Raw genomic sequence first — 5000 nt, forward strand, 5'->3', positions numbered from 1 at the left:
CAGCTTATTCATGTATGTAAGAAGCCGAACAGGTCCTACCAATAGACCTGCGATTGGATTGGTACTACGGGCGCTCCGGTTGCCCATGAGGGCGTACGAAGGGTGCCTAGTCCCCTTGTCCCCTCACAGAGAGTGACCATGGGTGCTTGTCCCCGGGTCCTCTCGGCCGGTGCAATTGGTGTTGGATTCGTAGTGGCAGTGGTTGCAGCCTACATGCTGGGCAGAGACCTTTCGAGGGTCTCGGCGCGTGAGCAGCGTCCCACCTGCTCCTGGACCAGACAGGAAATCTGGTAGAGTTTTTGGAAAGGTAACTCGGCGCTACCAACAGTCTACTTCCATGGGACTCGTCATCCCCGGGAAGCAACGCTGGTAAGGCTTCGGCCTCAGCTGACTGAGCTTAATCTCAGTCCCACGCCCATGGGGGCTCTCCTTGGTAAGCCTTCGCGGCAGGAACTTGGAGAATAATCTAGGGTTTCCTCTGTCCCTATCTACTGAGTTCACCGCTAGGAGGCGCAGAATACAGACGCGTGTTCACGTCGCTCCGTGTTTCGAGGCCCAAAAAAGCGGTAAATGTCGAGGAGAAGTCAATTTACGCAGTCTAAAGTGAAGTGCAAGTGTTTCTGAGCAATCTGTGCAAAGAATCGCGGAATTCGGTCAGCGGGATCCGAATTTATCGAGAAAATAAAGTTAGCGTCGGTTGGTGACGTCACCTGGCGTCACCTGAGATTTTCAAAGCCTCAGATCCGTTTTAAAAACCGCGGGACCGTAGAATCGCCGCGGCCAGTGGTCTGTCTAAGACGTTGTGGCACAGTGCCGTGGTAATTTCTGTCGAATTGTCACAAACTAGTGATATTTATCGTGATATATTCGAGTATCAACGACAACAGATTTGTCGACGCCATCTTGGACGCCATCTTGGACGCCATCTTAGCCGGCCATCTTGGACGGCCATATTGAAGACCAGCAACCTGTAGCGCCGCCACCGGTGTACCGAGGAAACACGCAGTTCCGAGTCGTCAGCCGCGGCGACAACAGCTGTTGCCGCAGCATGACGCGCAAGGCGACGCGCAGCCGTGCAGCTGCCGAGGAGAAACCCGCGATGTGGTCCCCGGAGATGGAGTCACCCGATACCAGCGAGGTGGACTCTCCCGTCAGGGAGGAATGCCGGCGTGCGAGGAAGGCAAAAAGGAAGGCGCGCATTCTGGACTCGGAGTCGGACTCCGACTGCTCGAAAATCGTGTCGAGAATCCCCGTGCCAGCGAAGAAGAAGGCGCAACCCGAGGCTGCGGAACCAGGAAAACCAGCGAGTAGGCCAACCGCGAAGCCCGTGACCCCCGATGCCAGCCCCTCGACCAACATGGGACTAAAGGAGAAGGCAGAGCAGGTGCAGAGGAGCGTGGTTGAGCACCTGTGCGATGCGCGGAACAGGGTAAGTCCCAATACGAGTAAATTAATATTGACCGCGCTCTCCACCATCAACGGCCTACTTGACCGCGCCCTTATGGCCAATGCCCACCTCGAGGGCCAGATAGTGGCCCTCCGCAGCGCGCCCCACCCCCGGCCCCCCCCATCGGCCCCAGCACCGCCCCCCACCAACCCCGCGAACCCCTCGAAAGCCGCGCCACCCGCGAATCTAGGGCAACCAATTACGTACGCGCAACGACTCGGGATTTCCTCCAAGATCGCGGCCCTCTCGAATGTCAGGCGCGACCCCCCCAACGTTGTAACGATAATACCCAAGGACCGGCAAGCCTTCGCTAATAGCGAAGAGACCAAGAAGGCGGTCCTCAAACTGGTGTCGCCCGCGAAATCGAACCTCCAAGTGAGGAACATCAGGACAATTAACGGAAACGGGATCATCATAGAGGCGGCGAAAGGTAGTAACCTATCGGGCCTCACCTCGAACGACGAGTTGAAATCCGCCGGCTTCGTGGTCGGCGCTCCCCCCAAGAAGGCCCCCCGCGTTATCATCTATGACGTCCCGCGGTCTGACAACGATCAGGCAACGATCGAAGCGATTATTGCGCAAAATATCGACCCGAAGGACCGAAACATCTTCAGGGAACAGACTAAGGTGTCTTTCAAGTCTGGACCAAAAGACAGGGACTCATGTAACCTAATCCTTGAGGTATCCCGACCCGTTAGGGATATCCTTTCAAAGAAGGACAGGTTATACGTAGGGTGGAAATGCTGCCGGTTGGGCGACTATGTAGCGGCAACTCGCTGCTACAAGTGCCAATCGTTTGGCCATACTACCAAACACTGCCGCGCAGAAAAGGAAGTCTGCGGGCATTGCGCGTCGGCGGGCCACAACTTCAAAACGTGCCCGGCAAAAAAAGACGCGCCAACTTGCTCCAACTGCCGTAAACACGGCAAGGAGCACAAACACGCGGTTACAAGCAAGGAGTGCCCCTCCTACCGGCAAGCTGTTAATCAGGTGCTGATCCGCACTGACTATGCATAAATCTTTCATGAGCGGTAGTCAGGAAATCAAATTAGCGCAAGCTAATTTACGTGGCTCACGGACAGCTTCCCTGGAGATGAGCCACGTTATGAACCGCGAGCATATCGACATCCTGCTTATGCAGGAGCCGTACAATGTGAAGGGCAAATTCATCGGCCTCACGAACTGTACGGCAGTCACGGGCGCGGAGCCTGGCAACCGAGCCATGGCAGGTATCGCGATACGCAATCCCAACCTCGAGTCCCTTAAGCTGTCGCATCTCAGCGACGACTATTGTACGTGTATCGAGGTAACAGGACCATTTGGGAAACTGTACCTCGCTAGCGTATATTTCAAATTCTCGCACGATATCGAAAGATATCTGGCGAGAATCTCACAAATATGCCGCTCCCTCCGCGGACAGAGATTAATAATCGCTGCCGATGCCAACGCGAAGTCCTCGCTTTGGCACAGCACCACAACCGATCCGCGAGGCGAAGAATTGGAATGGGTTGTAGCCCAGGAAAATCTAGTAGTCCTCAACGAACCCGGTAACGCCCCCACATTCCGTAACCATAAAGGATCCTCCAACGTAGATGTAACGCTGTCAAGCCTTCCGACCGTCGGGTTCGTAGGAAGCTGGAAGGTCCATGAAAATTGGACATCCAGCGACCACAACGCAATCACGTTCACGTATAAGGCCCCCACCACAATGGGACCCGCCTCCGCGAGCCCCAGATTCAACACTTCCAGGGCCGATTGGGCTAAATTCCAATCGAACCTGGAAATAATTAAAAGCAGCCTCCCCCGCGATTCCCGGCTGGACAGCAAATCTGCAATTGAGGCCACAGCTGCGTCTCTCCAAGACGCAATCATTACGGCTGCGCAAAAATCCCTCCCGAGAAAGAAAATTTTCCCGAAATCGGTTCCCTGGTGGACGGTAAACCTGACTCGGCTAAAGAAGAAGACTTACCGCATGCGGAAGTCCTTCCAGGTCGAGTCGGACCCCTCCATCAGGGAGGCGAAACGCGTCGCGTACCTTCAGATTCGCAGGAAGTATTCCTACGAAATTCAGACCGCCAAGCGAGCAAGCTGGCGGGACTTCGTAACGGAATCCTGCGCGAAAAACCCATGGGGAGCGGCGTATAAAATTTGCGTCAAAAAGATCAGCCCTGATAAAGCCCTGGCCACTTCCCCGGTTCTGTCCGGTTCTACAATTACGTGGGAGGAGACCGCGTTAAGTCTCCTCCACGCCCTTGTTCCCGACGACGCCCCGGACACGCTCGAGTGTCAACGTCGTAAAAGGTCCGCGAGCGTAACCCCCCCGGATACCCCAGATACTCCGCCCTTCTCGGAACAGGAAATTTGCCATGCAATCGGCTCGATTCGCAATGGCAAAGCTCCAGGTTCCGACCTTATCGAGGTCAGAATGCTTAAGGCCGCTTATCCGGTCCTAATAAGCGAAATCTCAGCCCTCTTCAACGGCTGCCTGTCACAAGGCAGCTTCCCGAAGCCATGGAAATATGGCTCGATACGCGCCCTCCTCAAAAGTCCCGATAGGGACGAGTCTGCGGCCAGCTCCTACAGGCCCATCTGCCTTCTCTCGGTGGTTGGGAAATCCCTGGAGAAGCTGATCCGCGAAAGGCTGGAGCCCATTTTTCTCCACCCCGGCTATGCTTCCCCTAGGCAGTTCGGCTTCCGAAAGGGGAGGTCGACGACTGACGCCATCCGCGCCGTCCGCAGCGGGCTCGAGGGGTCAACGACAAAATACGCGCTTGCGATTTTGTTCGACATCTCGGGCGCGTTCGACAACGTATGGTGGCCCAGCGTCCTCTTTCGCCTCAAGGAGCGGAACTGCCCGCGAAACCTATATAGACTCGTCGCGGATTATCTCAACGACCGTACGGCCTCACTGATAGGGAAATTGACCCGTGTCGAGAAACAGGTAACCAGAGGCTGTCCTCAGGGCTCAATCTTAGGGCCCAGCCTCTGGAACCTTGTGTTCGATAGCCTGCTGATCACCCTGGCCAACGAGGGCGTAGAGGCGTTCGCCTACGCGGACGACCTCCTTATCCTCGTCCCAGGAAACAGCAGGCTCGAGTTGCAGGAAAAGGGACAGCACGCGACAACCATCATTGAGAAATGGTGCGAGTCCGAGAAGCTGACCCTCTCACAGGAAAAAGCAGAGATGATCCTCTTCCGTGGTCATCTCGATATTCGAAGGCCCCCAACAATTAAGATTCAATCGAGGCAAATACGTATGGTCGAAACCGTAAAATATCTCGGCGTCTACCTCGATCAAGGCCTGAGGATCCGGACGCACGCCCGGAAAATCAGGTCGAAGTGCGCCGAGAAATATAACTCCATGGCCGCCATAGCCCGCAGGAACTGGGGACTCAAATACGAGTCCCTAGATGTTCTATACAAGGGACTTTTCCTGCCAATCGCCACGTACGCCGCCCCCGCGTGGAGCGACCTGGTAAATAAGACCTCCGCCTCAGAACTCCTAAGGGCGCAAAGGTACGCTCTCCTGCGTACCACAAAAGCCTATAGGACA

General features: G+C 55.6%; 1 pseudogene; it reads left to right on the forward strand.

Annotated features, from left to right (window-relative positions):
- LOC143175857 (large subunit ribosomal RNA) overlaps positions 1–5000 on the forward strand; it is a 10783-nt pseudogene that overhangs the window by 2941 nt on the left and 2842 nt on the right.

Source organism: Nomia melanderi, unplaced genomic scaffold, assembly GCF_051020985.1.
Source record: "Nomia melanderi isolate GNS246 unplaced genomic scaffold, iyNomMela1 scaffold0232, whole genome shotgun sequence".
In the NCBI taxonomy this organism is placed as follows: Eukaryota; Metazoa; Arthropoda; class Insecta; order Hymenoptera; family Halictidae; genus Nomia; species Nomia melanderi.